Genomic DNA, 8,854 nt, shown 5'->3' with positions numbered 1-8,854 from the left:
TCATGCTTTAGTGTTTAGGTTTAGCCAAAGCACAGGAAGCAAGTGTCGCTACAGCTGAGTTCTAGTGCGGCTGAGAACCCCCTGCCACGTGAAAGGCCCATCTTGGAGTGGGGTCACCTTGGAAAAGGGAATATCCATGTTGTGTTCCCAGACATGTGTCTGACATGTTTTGGTGAAGCCTACTCCACACTCCAGGCCATCCTGATGTTTATGGAAAGGCCTTCTTGGTACGTGGTTACAGGTGCACTCTCTCCTGAGCTGAGAGCGTGTCCATAAGGCTTGGTCAGGCTCGGCCCTGACCTGTGGGCCCTGTCCCAGTGCAGAAAAGCTGCTTGGGGCATAGAGTCTCCTTCCAACAATTATAAGTATTTCCTCACCAGTGTTACAGAAGTGTTTGTAGTCGAACTGCCTTTTTTAAACTCTCTGACTTCCTTTGGCTTCTGTGCACACCAGCTGCATATATTTTTTGTGCTATTTGAGGAAGAGTTGGTTTCTGAAGGTCTGTGTCAGGCTATTGTTTGGGCACTAGGCGCATGCAATGTGGGCTCCCCCCACCTCCTCTTTGCAGGCTTTGAGGTGTAAGAATCAACCATTTGGGAGCAATGGTAACAGAATATGTTTTCCAAAGCATCTGTTTAGACTAGCAACGATTGCTAATGTGAGTTCACCTGTCCCAGTGACATGAGAGTGACAAGTTTATGTAACATGACTTAAAAGGCAGGATCTTGTGATGACAAAAGCAAGATCAGCCAAAAATGGCAAATCTGTTCTGACCATCCTTGACCACTTCACGCAGGTTGCTTGTGGGGTTTTCCTCCACAGGCGTGTACAGTGCTTTAGTGGAATTAATGCTTTTAATAAAAATTAGAAGCATGGTTGTATTGCTGCAGATGGATTAGGGTCTGAACTTGGTATCTAATTTTTAGATAGGTGGCTTGCTGTGCTTTTATACAGCTGCATGAGGAGTTTGGGGAGGGACGTGTCCCAGCCATTGTGGGTCTACACTGAACATTTAACGTAAATTCTCTACAGCTGAGACAGCAGCAGTGGAATAACCTCGATGAGAATTCTACAGTTATCGTCTCTTAAAATCAACTGCTCAGCATCATGAGATTTATCAAATTACAAACCTGATATTGACAGTCAAACCCTGAAAATTGTATCAGAGTTTACTTTTCTGAATAAGGCTGTTGAATTCATGTATTTTATTAAAAAAGCTCATAGTAGTATTTTAAAATTTCTTTTTGTTCTTATTGCTGCATGAGCTGTTGCAAGACTTTCAATTCTTTGCTGGTTCATGCCTCTGCTGTAGCTGCTGCTTCTCAGTTAAACCACTCTGGTAAGAATCATAACTAAAATGCTAATTTAATTTTGTCCAAATCTCTTTCCCATGTAGGATGCAGAAGTCATAAACAATTGCATACTATTTTTTCCTCCACCTGCTTCTGTCAGCACAGTCAGTTTTCATGGGTAAGCCTCTGCCATTTGTCACTTCTGATGTCTAATCTTGTGCTGGGATGTTCTATGTATAACTCTGTCATAAGCTGTAAAGTTTTCTGTTTGTGGTTATTTAGAGGGGAAATGGTAGTTTCACATGGCCTTTTTTGTCTTTACTTGCTTTTGGGTTTGTATTTTATGCAGAAATTTTTCCAAATGACACGGTGACAATAAAATTGTCAGTTTGCTGATATCCAGAAATGGTTTTATTTTTATCCTGGAAGAGAGCGATGTTGTGCCTGTTATGCACGAGCAGTTTCTTGGCCTCATCAGCTCTTCTGCTGGTTGATGCTGGTTCTGCCTGTGCTGTTGAACTGTAGTGGCTGCCGCTGTTCCTCTGTCAACAGTGACCTCTGTGCGCCTCAAACTCATTAATGAGGCATGGGCTGCTCACTGTCTGTATAATTCTCTCCTGAGCCAAGAAAACTCCCACTTGGAACTGCTGCTCAGATTCAGAGATGATGAGCAGTTTTCCAGTACTCACAGTGGTTTGTGGGAACTGCAGGTGAAGGGAACAGAGCCCATGTTGTGCTGTAGTGGGAGGTTGTTGCTGTGCCTGAGCCAGTGTTGCACCTTGGTGCTGCTGTGTGGTGCAGGTCCTGTTCCTGCCTTCCCTGTGCCTCTCGTTCTCTTACCTTTCTGTCCTTTCTGCTGCCTTGTTTGACAGCTTTCCTCTTGGAAAGGTAGGGCAGGCACAGGGTGGGCAGGTCCGTGGGATGAAGTGCACGGAAGGCAGGACATGTGGAAGTGGGACCATCTCATGGCAGCAGTGAGCTGTGTTACCCCAGCTGTGCCTCTCTCCTCTCCTTTTCTCCAACTTGAACCCATCAGTCAAAGTCAAGAGAAGCAAATGCCTCCAAGATAATTTAGGTTCTGCAAGATCTGTGAAAGACCAAACAGAGGGAAGAGACTTCAGATGCCCCCACAAGATGGGAAAGGCTGATGTTGTTAGAGGCCAGAGTATTCCTTTGGGATAGATTACAAGTCCCAGACACTAACAATCTTTACTTGGAGCTCAGAGTTCAGAAACATGGTATGTTGTGACCTTGCTCTATTTTTACTCGTGTGGACTGGGGAACTTCCTGTAGCTGTTTGCCTTAACTACAGACCACCAGGTTTACTCTTCAAGACCTTGTTAATAGGTTGCCCGCAGGCAAGTGTGGAACCTGTTTCCTGATTCTGCTTCTTGGGCTCTTGAGGCTGGACCTGGGTCTGAGACTTGGGTCATTAGAGCTTGTGCATGGTAACTGTGCCCGTGGAGAGGTGAGCACGGAGACAGGGTAAGTGTATGGTCTGTGTAAAGCTCTCAGAAATCTTCCATGGAGAGACTTAACCTAGCAGAATAGCTTAATTCTGTATGACAAACTGTTCTTGTTATAAAATTTAGCTGACATGGGAAGAGGAGGGTGAAATTCATGCATGCAGTTTGGATTTATGGAAGATGGATCAGCCTGTGCTCAGGATTGAACTTCAGGATCATTACCAGTGATCAGAATCATCACCAAAGTCATCACTGGGAGTTGAAACCAGTTTCCATCTTTTTTTAGCCATGCTAAAAACCACCTCTGATGTTTCAGTAATGATTTAGCCAGACATTTTCACCTGCTAATACTGCCAGAGCACACACTGCTGCATACAGAAACTCAGGAGGCTGGAGATGAATCTTCTCAACTTATTATTGTATAGAGGTTTTCATTACAGCTGATACTGGTCATTTTCATCATAAAATCTGCATCTCTTGCGTTGCTGGTGATTTATTTTTTTCCTGGCATTTTAGGTTATCTTCCCTGTGCTATGGGAAAAGAACCGTCTGCTGATTAACTGGATGGAGAATATTGCCTTGGGCAAAGTCTGTAAAAGAATTGGCTGTAAAATTTAAGATGTGAGACTGGGATTGAATTCTGTCCATTGTGAGAACAGAGGGGCTGTGGATTCTCATTCTCTGTTTTTGCAGAGGGTAATTAGATAACTGAAAAAAAAAGAAGAGTTTGCAGTAAAGCCTGATTTCTAGGCAGTTCTGTTTCACTGGGGAAGCTCATCTTTCATGCCAGCCTGCAGGAAGGTTTCACTGTGGTATGGAATAGAAATTTAATAATGTTAGAGACAGGGAGTCCCTATTTCTCGAATCCTGAGGATTTTCAGGAGTTAATAGTGAATGATTTATGTTACTCTGTGAGTATTCTGAGAGATGCAATGCATTAATTTCAAGAAGTTTCCTAGACAGTCATTTGTAGCACACTGCATGTTAGTTATGAGAGAAACTCAATTCTCACTCTTTTGTCCAAAGCTCTGTCTGAATTTTTAGACAAGGATTGGCGTCTCTCTTCCCTGGGATTTAAATTTGTCCAATCTGTAGCCAAATAGGGGTCGGCTATTTTGCTCCATCATCTGAATGCTCAGATCCAGGGCTGCCTGCTGTCCTTGGGGAGGCAGGAGGCAAGGGAGGCCCCCAGGACCCTGCTATGCAGCAGGAGGTGTGAGGGGACAGCAGTGCCAGGCAGAGCCCCCCATACAGGGATGTTATCCAGGGACAGGGCTGCACTGAGCAGCTGAGGGGACGTTCCTCAAACACGGGGGTGGAGTGTGCCAGGACACATCAACCCAGGCCCACGGGTTTGGCTGTAGGGAGTTCAGAGATGCCCTGATGTGCGGGGCTGAGGTACCTCTTATGTGTGACCTGCTAAAGGTTTTGGAAGCCTTTGATGTGAAACAGTATGTTGCCTGTTGTTTTAAAGGTACATGGTTATAAAATCTCTTAATTTCCTTTAGAACTTAAACCAGTTACAAAACAGCTGAAAAAAAAAGATTTCTAATTTTAATAAAAGTCAAATAGAGACTGATCTACACTGCAGTGTCCCCAGGACATTTACAAAGTTCTGGAATTCCTTCAGCTGCACAAACAAGAATTTATAAATATTTTTTGAAATTAAGTTTATTGAAAATGTCACCTGTGCAGCTGGAAGTGAATATAAAAGAGAAACTGCGTGGGGGGCATGGGGATGGGTAGGGGAGCTTGCTACAGGTAGATTGTCCACTTGGCTTTGTATTTCTAGTTTATGATTAGCTGCTTTAATTTCGGTCCCTGCCAGCTGCTCCTGCACAGCAGAAGGACAGTGGCACAGTTCAGAAGGAACATCCAAGAGGAAATGGATCCTTTAGAAGGCAGATTGCTGCACCCATGGCCTAATCAAATGGCTGCTGAAGGATTCAACATCACCAGAAAAAAGTGTGTTCTGAGGGAAATCAGGTGCCACTGCTGCACAACATGTTGAATGCGCTGTTAGACTTCATGCACAGCACTAAAAGGAAGGGTGCAAACTATAGACATCTGCAATCCCAAATGCTACTGTGCAGGTTCTTACCCACCTCTAGTGGTGATACTGAAATACAGTCTTAAGGAAACTCACAGGTTTCCCAAATTTGGAGAACTACTCAATTTTATATAAATTTTGTTCATATTTTGTGGTGAACAGATTAGGCTAGATACAGGCCCCAGAACTTATCTCACACTAGGTATATAATGGCATAATTCTCCATCTTTCATCCAAACCCAATTTGTTTTAAAAGACAAAGTGTTGCTGAAGTTTGACTTCAGGAAAAACCCATTCCATCCCTGTGAGCAGGAGACAGGCAAGTCTTAAAGCATGAAAAAAAATCAAGTCAGGAAGTGTTCCAGTAAGGATGAAACCTCTTTCAGCCCCATCACTTAAATGAAGGGATGTTGTGGGGGGAATCTTGGAGAATTCTAATTGTATCACTTTGAGGCAGTATCACTTTGAGGGGGGAAGAAATTCAAGTAGTCAGGATTTGGGTTGCCTAAATATTACATGTAAAATTCATAAATATAGTTACTAAATGTAAAATATTAAACAGTAACATAAAATATTTAAGCATTAGATGAAAAAAAATATTTCCCCTCATATTTTAAATTGGAGAGTTTTTATTGCAGTTGCTTACCTCTCACTTTATACATTGCTGGCTGCAGAGTCTGAGGTAAATACAGCCACCTTACTTGTATCTGAGGTCTGTAGTGTGGAACTACCTGCACGGGAAAAGGTGCATTCTTTTCTGCTCTATCAAGGGAAACTGGATGTAATGTTCACAAAGTGAAGCTGATCTAGAAGTAAGTGTTGGAGTCTTGAATTTTATTTTTTTTAATCATGAATTTTACTTCTCGCAGAAAGGAAACTTTTTATTATTTGACATAGGTGATCTAGTGTAGAAATTAATAAGCCTAAAATAGATTGACATGAAGTAAAATGAGGATGGAAAAAGCGCAATGAAGTGTCTGAATAAATTTGTGAAGGGCTATATCTGTTCAACTGCAGACTGTTCCTCTTTCACACACTTCCCATGCCTCTTACCACTTAAGTTTTTATTCTTTTGGGTTCCTTTGCCCTATATATTTCTAATACTTTGCAACAGATGTGTAGATGATTAAAAAAAGCTGTGAATTCAATGTTGGCTGTATAAATATTTTCCATATAAACTTATTCAATATTTGTGATATTACTCAAAGTGATATCTTGACTACCAAGACTGAAACTTCTGGGAGGACCAAATACAGCAGCTGCACTGAACCTGATGGATTGCAGTCGTGTTCTGCATGGGTATTTGAATCCACCTGCACAGCATAAATACAGACAGAGCTCCAGTTTTGAAAAATAAGATTCTATTTTGCAGTGGGTAGGTCGAATTAAAGAGCTTCTTGGACCCATGTTTTCCTAGTAAAGGTGCAGCAGTCTGATGAAGGCAGCACTGCTGTCGGTACTCGTGCACTCACTGATTCAGAGATGTAACCATTGCATAACAGCAGGGAAGGTGCAGAATCCAGTCACAGCTCTTAATGTTTGGGTTTACTGACTAGTTTTACCGTTTCAAATGTTATACTTGCAGTTCGTGTTTGCTTATCTTTATTTGTTACTTGCTAAATTTTAAATGGTGTAAGAACTGGAGCTGGCATTCTGGTTTTTTTCAGAAAATTTTGTATCTCTCTTCAACCAAGTTAAATGGAAAGGAGGGATTAATTTGAACTTCATGGTATTTTAATGAATTTTCACTGCTATGAATTGGCTTTGCTCCCTGTAGTCTCTGTCCTTTATTGCATTAGTGCTGCAGTGCAATATTGGCGGGAGATATTGCTTTATGAACTACAGTGTCTCGGTACTGCTCTTGTTATTCATCATCTAATACAGACTAATCGATGCTATTACAGACCATTCCACAGTGAAAAATAAACATTTCTGCTTTAGCTGGGTGACGGTCACTTCATCTGTAGTGAGCATGGAAAGCCAAATAAATATTTGATGTGTACCTTTGTAAAAAGGATATAAGCAGAAGTCTTGTTGTATGTGAAGAATAAAATAACTGCAAGAATTTTATGTGACAAGATGCTTCAGAGGTTTATCCTTTTTCGTTATATATTATGTTTCAAAAGTTACAAGTCAATTTTTTTAAGCTCATCAGGTTTAAAGGCATTTATTTTGCTAGCTAGATACAAATAATTTTTACAGAATGTGGCTTTGACGGCTTCTGCTGGAGTGCTGTAGGTAAAAAAAATGGCTTCCCCTTCCCCTCACTGTTTGATGAAATAGAGATTTTTTTCTTCAGTATTTAGTTGTTGTTTAAATTCTGCTGTTAACAAGTTATTTCTGTATGAAAAGTCACAGTGACATTTTAGTACTGCCACCAGAGTCACTGGCAGCTTGTGAAACAGTTCTCCTGACTTGTCCCATGTGGATTGATCACTGCATCCCAAGGGGACAGCAGGGTGTGGGTGGCAGTGGTGTCTCAGACCAGGGTCGCTCCCGCTCCCCTCACGCTGCCATGACTTTTGCCTTGAAGGAGTGAGAATGGAAGAGTGGACCCCTCCTTCTATGGTTGTTACCCTTCACTTTGGGGCTGGAAAGTGCCTACAAGCTTTTCCAGAGAGACAGCTTGGCTGTTTTTATTCCTGTAGAAAATGTGGGAGAAGTGTAGACATTGTTTTGATTAGGGCTATGAAGACTGCTTACACATTTAGCCTCCTTCACCCTATTGTACTGTTTTCTTGCTCTTTTTAAATAGTGTGCTACCAGCAAGACACATACCACATCAATTTGTGGTTTATCTCCTGTGTACAAAAGTGTTTGCTGTAGTGTCGGATCTGTGCTGTTCAGAAAATAAATGTTTCAGGGAAAACTCAGTGCTCTCTGTTGTGGAGGGATCGAAGTATGTTTAGGCCAAGGTACAAGTCTTCAGCAGCTCCAGCCTCCCGGCTGCCCTGGAGTGTGGGCTGCGTACATTGTGTGCACTGTGGGAAAGGCCACACTGCTGCGACAGAGAGCAGAAGTGTCACCAAATGCTCCTGTAACTCGTGAGCACCTCTCGCACTGCTCTGAGCTCTGCCGAGGAAAGGGGGGAAACCTCTGAGAAAACGCCAGTCACTGGGCGTTGCCCGGAGCCCGGTGGCATTGGGAAGCCTGTGCCCTACAAGTGTCCTGTCCACACGGGACCTGCCCCTCAGTGCCATTTTCAAGCGCGTTTTGGGGATGTGTGCTGTCTGGAGCTGCTCCACTGCTTACATTGCACTGCATACAGCGCTCTAGAGCACAGAAGTCAGGAGAGAGCCCTTCCCGCTTCGATACCCGCTCTGGGCCGGGGAGTTTCGGGGTCCACCCGGCCAGCTGCGGGCCGGGGCAGGAGCTGGGGCAGGGCCGGGGCTGCTCTGGGCTCTCCCCCCGCACCCGGGGCCCGCGGGCTGGGGCAGCGCCGCGCTCCGCCCCATCACCGACCCAAGGGGCCGAGGCGCTGTCCGGCGACCGGGCACCGGTTATAAAAACATGGTAAAAAACTGCGGGCGGAGCGATTTGTGCCCGAGCTCCGCCAGGAAAATCCAGTGTGGGGTGGGTTTTTTTGATGTTCTTGGAAGACCCTTGAGACCGCCGAGTTTCTGCTCACACGGAGCTAAGGGCTCCTCTCAGGCCTTTCGGGTTTCCTCCTCCCCCTTTTATTCTTCCCGTTACCGGCGCAGATCTGCTGTCCGGGGGTCCCCGGTGAGCGGCCCGCGCCCGGGGCAGGGCTGACGGAAACCCCCGGCAGGGAACCGCTTCCAACAGCGCCCGGGCGGTGCCGGGCCGGGGACGGGGCCGGTCGGGCCGGGCTCTGCCTGGCGGTGGACGAGCGGAGCGGGGGCACCCCCGCACCCCGACACCGGGCAGTGCCGCGGCTGCCCCGGGGCACCTCCTCTCCCCCGCCCGGCGGGGCGGTCCGTGCCCGGCGGGGCCGCGGCGCCGCCAATGGGGAGCGCGGGGCGGGCGCCGCCAGCCCGGGCCGCCCCTCCGCGGCGGCGTCACCGGCACCGGGGCTGTCCCCCCGC

Source organism: Neopelma chrysocephalum, unplaced genomic scaffold (assembly GCF_003984885.1).
Source record: "Neopelma chrysocephalum unplaced genomic scaffold, ASM398488v2 Primary Assembly neopelma1_70, whole genome shotgun sequence".
Lineage (NCBI taxonomy): Eukaryota > Metazoa > Chordata > Aves > Passeriformes > Pipridae > Neopelma > Neopelma chrysocephalum.
Note: the sequence above shows the minus strand (reverse complement) of the source record.